The sequence below is a fragment of the Triturus cristatus genome, chromosome 8, assembly GCF_964204655.1.
Source record: "Triturus cristatus chromosome 8, aTriCri1.1, whole genome shotgun sequence".
In the NCBI taxonomy this organism is placed as follows: domain Eukaryota; kingdom Metazoa; phylum Chordata; class Amphibia; order Caudata; family Salamandridae; genus Triturus; species Triturus cristatus.
The window spans coordinates 453,411,071-453,419,892 of NC_140591.1; the positions used below are offsets into that span (position 1 = coordinate 453,411,071).

The 8,822-nt window shown below is 46.7% G+C and overlaps 1 long non-coding RNA gene across 1 annotated transcript in view; it reads left to right on the forward strand.

Annotated features, from left to right (window-relative positions):
• LOC146802309 (uncharacterized) overlaps positions 1 to 7,881 on the forward strand; it is a 51,543-nt gene extending 43,662 nt beyond the window's left edge. Inside the window, exon 2 of the long non-coding RNA XR_014967728.1 lies at positions 6,186 to 7,881. This is a non-coding gene — a long non-coding RNA (uncharacterized LOC146802309). The remainder of the gene's footprint in view (positions 1 to 6,185) is intronic.
• Positions 7,882 to 8,822: the final 941 nt, after the last annotated feature.

Consider the following 8,822-nt stretch of genomic DNA (forward strand, 5'->3'; position numbering starts at 1 on the left):
AACAATTTAGCTTTGCTGATGGTCTTGAAAGATTGGAGAACTAACCACTGAAAAGAGTCAGGGGAGTGTTTCTTATCAAGGAAATGTTTTGTCATTTTAGTGTTATCTTTGTTGCACCGAAAATTGCTCTGATGTTCAATAATTCTAGTTTTGACTGATCTAGTGGTCATCCCTATATAGGGGAGACTGCAAGGGCATAGGATCAGATAAATGCAATTTTGGGTGTTGCAATTGGTGTGTGTTCTGTTTTGCCATGTGAACCCGTTAGGAAATTCAATATTTTTCGTAACTTTAGTGAGAGGGCATACCACACAGGAGCCACAAGGATAATGGCCCGTAACAGGAGGGAGGTTCCACAGGGTGGTCTGTCTGATGTTGTTAGGTGGTTTTGGTCTTGTGTGTATAAGCCTGTCCTTCAGATTGGTAGTACGTTTGAAAGCAAACCGCGGGGTAGTCAATGAAAGAAACCCGGTATTGAGGATGTTCCAATGTTTCTTAATGGTGCTTCTAAGTTGTGCCGAATTCGGCGTGTAAGTAGAAACACATGTGAGGCAGTCTTCAATGGTACGTTCCCTTGGTTCTAGTAGCCCTTCCCTATTGTTATTGCGGGCACGTTTGAATGAATTCTTAACATCATGACTCTGATATCCCCGTTGCAGGAGATTATTAGTCAGAATCGCAGATTCCTTAATGAAGTCAAGTAGTGAACTACAATTCCTCCTGATACGGAGGAACTGTCCGAAAGGGAGGTTTTGCTTAAGAGCTAAAGGGTGGTAGCTCTCAAAGTGTAGTAAACTGTTCCTGTCGGTGGATCTACGATGGAGTGTGGTGCTCATCGTCTGGTCTTTCAGTAGGATGAAGAGGTCCAGAAAAGGGATTTGTTTATCAGAAATGGTATGGGTAAACCGCAGGTAAGGATTTAAGGTGTTAACCCATTTGCAAAACTCCTCACAGTGGACTAGGTCACCTTTCCACAGAATCAGAATATCATCAATGAATCTCTTCCACAGTAGGATGTTGGATCTATAGGGATTCGATTCGTGGTGGATGGCTCTCTCCTCAAAAGCTGCCATATAGATACAGGCCACACTCGGGGCAAAGGTGCTGCCCATCGAAGTGCCCTGTATTTGATGGTATAATTGGCCCTCATATTCGAAAAAGTTACTCCTGTCACACCACCTATTACTGTCAGCAGTAATCCCCCAGGTGGTGGGAGTGCCCCCAGAAATTTGGGTGGGTTTACTTGGGGAACACAGGGGGACCCTGGCTTAGCCAAGTCCCCTACAGCAACTACTCTTGTCTTTGATGGTGGCATGGGGTTTGCCAACTTCACTGCCTGTCCCAACACTTTGGGTAGGTACAGACAGGAGCCCTACATCAATGGTACAAAAGCTGAGGCCTACAGAGACACTGGAGCTAGCATCACTATGGTGGCCCATAGGCTAGTTCCCTCTGAGCAGCTTGTGCCTGGTTTCTCCTACCAGGTAACTAACATTGATGGCAAACAGAACAGTCATCCCATGGCAGAGGTATGGCTCAGCTGGGGAGGTGTCACTGGCCCTAAAAGGGTGGCAGTGTCCCCAACCTTACCTGTAGACTGCTTACTGGGGAATGACTTAGAACTCTCAGCTTGGGCTGGAGTTGAACAAAACACCCATTCTAAAATGGTAGGCCCTTCACAAAAGGGTAGTGGGGTTGTGCCAGCCACAACCCCTGTCCAAATAGATTTCCTCCATGAAAAGGTTGGAAGGGCAGTGGTAGCCACAACCCAGGCAAAGACAGACTTCCCTGTAGAGACTGGCAGAGCTGTGACAGTCACAACTCAAACCCAAACTGAGTGCCCCCCTGAAAAGGTTGGCAGGACTGTAATGGTCTCAGTCCATACTCAGACTGACATAGGTGTAGTGAAGCCTGAACCTAAGGATCACTCCACACAAACAGAGAGTAGTGGGGAGGAAGAAAAGTCTCCCTCTCCCCAGACATTAGGAAAAGGTCAGCCTCCCCAGGGATCTGACCCCACCCCTTGTGAAGGAACTGCCCCAGAGGTAGCCAGGCCTGGCCTGGCAGAGCCTCTGATGTCAGTGGACCTTTCCAAGGTGGGACCCAGTCTGGTGCAGGTAGCCTGCATCTCTCTACCCTGCCTCAGTCAGCCCAGGGCTGCAGAGGTCAGGGAGGCCAGTGACCCCCAAGAGGGCCCCTGTCCACAAGAACCCCCCCCCATCAAAAGAATGAGGATTGCCTGGCTAGTAGCCCTAGCCAGGTAATGGTTAAACACATTTCTGAGGGATCCCCCTCACAGGTAGTTAGGGACCTCCCCCAGAGGGATTCTGTTGGGCACAGGCAAACATGGGACCTTAGGGCCCCAAACCTGACCTGTCCCTCCAGTAAGCCCACAAAAGGGACCCAGCCTCCAGCTTTAGGTAGCCAGAGGCTGACCCTGAGAGCACACTGCAACTCAGTGAAAGAAAGAAAGGCATCCATGGTGGAGGATGATTGGAGGAAGCTGAGGCCTCACTTTGAGGACACTCACTTCAGTACTCCATCTCAACACCAGCCTTTTACTTTGCAAAGACACACCAAAGGTAGAGATTCCCTATGGTGGAGACCCTCTGATACCTTTAGGGTGAGGGATTGCTTAGTGGACCATGAGACAGGGGGTAACCATGCCAGTGCTGGTTCTTCCTTATATGGCTACTTAGGCAATATAGGCTTACCTGGTCAAGGTCAGCCTTATCTCCCTTCGTTTGGGGGGGGGGGGGGTTGTGTAGGAAGGTGGATATCTGACTATGGTTACCCCCAACTTTTTGCCTAGTGTCTAGCTGGTTTTTCGACTTAGTTGGCCTGAGATCCTGCCATTCAGGATCTCAGCCTATCTGCTCTCTCTTTAAAATGGACTCCATGTACTCTAGGTACATAACCAATTGGAATTGGATCACCCTGTGAGCCCCCTGTACCAGTGTACACTAGGTACCCAGGGCATTGGTGTATCTAAGGCCTCCCAGGGGCTGAAGCATGTATTGTGCCACCCCTGGCCTGGCCTAACAATTTGACACAACTGGCTGATCACTCAGCTGGGGTAAGTTGGTGTAACCACCTCTTACTTAGGTGTAGTATACCTATACCTAACCTTAAATGGGACACATGTTAACCTATAAGTCACTCCTATGGCAGGCCTTAACAATCCTGAAGGCAGAGTGCTTGGTTCCATGTGAGATAATGCTCTGGCATGAGCTGAGCCTGTCTGCAGTGGTCGGAACAACTTCCTTCTACCGTTTCCAGATATCGTCATACCATATACTCTTAAGTGCATAATGAACCTCGCGGTTAAATGCTATCTTTGGTTTGGCTTTATCAAAACATGTCGAGTAAGGTGTCATACGAATTGGAATACTAACCCCTCGCCAGTTCTGGCGACGGGGTTAGCATTCCACCCTTCTAGAGGGACACGACATGTACAGATCCTGAAACCTGGGTAAAATCAGACATAGCCTCAGCTCCACAAAATGGATGCTGCCACCACAGACACAAGTCTGCCCTCCTGCTGCTGGGAGTCCTTCCAGCTTGGGAGACGTGGACAAAGGGTTTCCTGCCAGGGGAGGTGCGAGCACCACCCCAGACAGGATTTTGTGTATTGGTCAGGTAGGGCTTGAATAGAATCAGACATGCCTGAGGCTCACAAGGAGCCTCGGTGCATATGCCAGTTCAAACCGGTCCTGGGGCACACCAGCCCCGGACCTGGGGCGTGCTGGACAAAGGATTGGGGGTGTAACCACCCCCCTTCCTGGTCCCACCCTTAGGGAGGGACCTAGCAGGTAGTCCGGCCCCTAGAATCCGCTTAAAGGTAGGAGCTGTGTCCTAAGACTTCAGACATCCTGGAATCAACTTGAAACTAAGAAGAAGACGGGAACTTCGACGTTCTGCTGCACAGAAGACTGAAGGAAATCTCCCCTGTGGTCAGGGAGTGACCATCTTGCTAACGCAAGCACCATCCAGCGAGTCGATGTCTGCTTTGCCGCCGCCTCCTGCCAGAGCCCGAGCCCAGAGCCTGACAAGAACTGGACCTCCAGACCTCTCACAGCCCAATCCACAGTCCCTGCAAAGAAGGAACCCGTGGAGGCACCGAGACACGTGGAGCCAGCCATCTTGAAAGACACTCGACAAGCTGCAAGCGCGACGACAGAGGATCCCTCCAAGTTGTGCTTTGGGTCCTGAGAAGCCCAACATCCGAGCAGCATCAGCACCAAAGGTGAGCCCTCCAGCATCTCCACGATCTGCGTGGGGCCCCTCTGCACTTCGCGACTCGACGCGCCTGCCCGGTCTCTGGCCCATTGGCTAGTGGCCATTTTGGCGAACCTAATTGAAAACTACGACACTGGTCTGGTTGCTCCAGACTGGCCCCTGCTGCCCTCCCAAGGAGCAGCCCCTCTGACCTTGCTGGTCAGAACCACAAGCTTTCTTTGATTCCTGCGACTCCTGCTTTTGCCAAGGCTTGTTTGCTTCCTTCGAGTCGCCGACACTGCTGACAGCGAGAGCCTGCATGGGACAGCTCGTGAACCGACTCCTGGATGTCGTCGACCTTCAGGGACCACGTGGCTGCAGAGACAAGCTACACCTCTTCACCTGTTTGCACCCGACATCGCCTGGTACCTACCTGGTGCCACGCCGGTCACTGGCTAGTGACTGTGAACACTGTCCCCTCTGCTTTCAGGTCTTCTACACTTCCGATCCACCCTTGGATCCACCGCATCTCTTCTGGACCGACTGCCTGCAGCATCTTTGTCATCAGGCTCCATTGAACAGATAGACGAAACCCGACGCACTTCGAGACCTATGCACCCGCTTCCTGTGGGTGAGGTAAAGCTGGCACTCCGGTGCACGAGTGTAGAGTAACATCTCTAATGTCTAGATCTGAAGTCTTGATTTCGTAGTTCAACCAGAAGACCCTTTTAGCAGTAACTTTTGAACTTTTACGCACCCATTGAAAACCTATGGGAGCCCGCGTGTAACTTTCCTCACTGCACACGCGACCCGTGGACCTCCTGGTCACTAACTGAAGTTAGCTCCTTGTAGGCCCAGCGATTCTAGAGGCCCTAGGCCTTCTTCCTTTCCTAGTCGTGGTACTTATACCACTATTTTAGTATATGGTTCAAGCGGCCACCAGGGCCTATCCATATAAAGTGCAACTTCTGTATATTGTAATACTTTCTTGTTTAACGATTTGTGCTCCTGTGCTCATAAAGAGTCTAGGGGATACTTTGAGTAATAAATACATATATATTTTGAATATATATCTGTGTGGTGTCCTTTCATTGGTATAAAGGGGGGTTACATATGGTAAAACGGCTTGCTTTACATGCCAAAACGAGTTTAGCCTGAAAGACTGCTTAGCCTACGCTACCACTAGGGCAGCTGGTCCGAAAAGGTTGACTTACAACCACACCATAAGGGTTGCTTGGCATGGTACAAGGTGGTCACTTTAATTAGTGAACAGCATATACCAGGCCAACTTCTCACAGTAGGACTTTAAATACACACTGTGCAAGATATTTGCTGATATGTAGGTCCTATTCCTGAACTCTTATAGTACTATAGACCCCTCTGGTTTCTGCCAAACTACTTCTCTTGGTCACAACTGGCCTCTCTCCCTGAACATGTTGATGTGAGATTAGCGGCTCTGCGTCACACATCTGACGTCACCACCTCAGGACAGCTCCATCCGTGTACATCACACAGCCTAAAACATTCATGCAATAAATAATGTGTCATGAAGAAAGACCGCGGTGAAATCACATGAAGACGAAACTCCGAAAATTCAAAAGTTAATGCTTGTGTCTGGAGCTGGGGTTACCATAAAACCTCTGCTTAGTCTCCAGAGGGCTGAAAACATTCTACATTTTAAAACAGTTCATAGGTTTTAACAGTTTAAACAACTTTGAATGTTCTATTAATCTGTGAAAGGATACAGAATGTTTTCGTTCTCCGTTCCTGAAGCGGCTAGCAGTGCAGTCAAAAACTGTTTTTCGCTATATGTTTAGAATGGTTCTAAGGACAGTGAAGGCTTTTAAAGCTGTTCTCGCAATAGCATGTTGGTCAGTGCAGGCACATTCTGAGAGCTTGGTTAGCTCTTGGTGGTCTCTTGTTTCAGTAACCGTATTAATTTTCTGTTCTTTCTCCTCTCTCTACAGAGGCGTTGACTCTGGATCCAGACACAGCTTGTCCTAAGACTGGATCTCAGAAACCTGTAAAAGACACAGCGACAATATGCCTGGATTTTAACTGGCTCTCTGAATCGATTACCTCTCCAATCGAACTGTTCGCAGATGAAGATCCTTCGCCCCCCTTTTTTACTAGTTTGAGTTTCGCAGACGCAGACCAGAACCTAGAAAACTCTGTAATCAAATTATTTCCAGAGAGTAATGTTGACATCTCCCAGAGTCCAGTGGAAAGCGCAAAGAAGGCTTCCGAATGTATATATGATATACTTCTACTTCCTAGTCCCAAGAAAAAAACAGTTACTCCGAAGAGGCCTGTGAAAAGAACAGACGCGGCTCAGCCCCTGGCGAAGGAACCTGTAGAAGTCACCCAGAGAACCTTCTGCGGTGCCCTCACCCCCTCCACCAGAATAATTAAAAGTGGAAACGTGCCCCACTCATCCACTGATAGTTCTACTACAAATTTTGTGGAATCAGATGTGAAATATCCATTATTTTCTTTTAAGAAGTTGCCAAAAAGCCTTGGATATCCCAAGCCGTTTTGAAGGACGACTCCTCGTCTGCCAGGTTCAGCTCTTACTCCATGGAGGTGTTTAAGCTGGTGTTTACAGTCACTTAAAAACTGTTTGACCTGGCATTCTGCCTTTCCTCGCAAGGCTTATACCTTCACCTCTAACGTGCATATCCTTTCATTTTCACATTCTGGTTTTTCGAAATATATTCTCAGTCTGGTGGCAATGGAGAATTTAAAATGGCACAGACCTATCAATTTGGGCAATTAATCTGTTCCTCAGATTATCAAATGTATATGCATTCCCTTATAAAGCAGAGTTATCATTCGGGCTCAGATAGCACCATATGCTTTAGGTTCCATTGACATGGAATGTTCAGTCCTCTGACAGCAGGTAGACAGCAATGTCTTACTAATCTATAGATCTTGACCAGGAAACGAGAAATCATTTCCAAACACACAGGCAAGTGTCCTCAGGAACCAATTAAATGATACTAGTGTGGTCCTGGTTACCAGTTGGGCAGAGTGGGATTACCAGATGCATTTCTGGCTGAATGATGCAGTGTGGTAAGTGTTCCTGACTCGAATTTACCAGGTATATGAACACTAGCCCTGGTTCTATCATGTGGAAATGTTGCACTGTGAAATTGCTCGAGGCTTTGGCTACCAGGCCTTGCCATTTTTTTCTTTCTTAAAGCGTGGTGAATACACACTCCGTACACCCCACCCAGAAGCCCCCAAATATATTTACCATCTGCTCAGAGCAGGTGGAAAATGTAAGTGTTAAACCCCGCGGAATTTGTAATCAACGATTCCATTGGGTTGAAGTTATAATTGCATGTTACTGGGGCTGGTAGAGGTAAATGTAATGCAGACAGTACAGTGCGGCTCTTAATTAGGACCTATGTTTACAATATGTGTCCCAAATTCTGCATGAGCTATCCCACAACTATCAACGTTAATATATTTTGAAAAATGCACATATTTTGCCCCTGAACACCAGCTTGTCAGTTTCCACCAATGCACTAAGTGGGTCATAAAAACCAGCTTGCTGTTTTCAGAAAATATTCTTGTTCTTCAAGACCAGCTTTTCATTTTATTTTCACAATATATTTTGGCATTTTCTGAAAATATAATAATTTTGCCCTGAAAAACCAACTTTTTGTGACAAGATACATTATTTGGCATCAAATATCAGCTTTAGTTCGGTTTTCTATTTTCTAGTTTTAATAAATGAATTAATATCACAATAAAATAAAATCTTAACACAATAAAATCATCTTGGCATTTTTCCTCGGGTAACCATCATTTACAATTGTTCCACATGGATAGATATTTGTTCATTCATTCAAAGGGTATGAGAGGCAATATACATACAAGGTAAATCATATAGTAGGCACAAAAAGGGAAGAAAAGTCCACATTGCTGTATGTAGTCTTTAGGTGGCTTTATTATAGATGTGCTTGGTTTTCATAAGTGGACAGCCAACGCGTTTCGCCCAGACATGGGCTTCTTCAGAGTTGTGTAAAAAACTCTGTGTGAGGGCCGTATCCGGTGGCGTCTCGTCCTCCAGCCAAGCACATCTATAATAAAGACACCTTAAGGCTACATACAGCAACGTGGACTTCTTTTCTTCGCTTTTTGTGCATACTATATGATTTACCTTGTATATATATTGCCTCTCATACCCTTTGAATGAATGTTTAATTTTGTGGTCAAGTGGCAGCTGACCATCTGAGGTGGGCAATATTTTGTTACCTTTGTGACTAGTCCTGGCAGTGCAATCCTCTACAACCCGGCTGCCTTTTCGAGTATTAAATATTTGTTCACTAAATACATTGAATGCAGTGGGAATGTACTTTTAGATCCACTGGCCCGGAATCCTGTGATGGTGCATAATCGAGCCATCTTTTTCTCAGATTTATTCCACAGATTAACCTTTCTAATGTGTTAAGGCTCTCACACCCTACCGGAACGGCAGCTACAGCTTATAAAAGGAATTAAGCTAATTAGGAAATAAGGCGATCACTGTGTCCAGTAGTAAACAGAGACTTGTATGCATTGACTATTTGAACATGTAGCTATATTGCACATCCTGC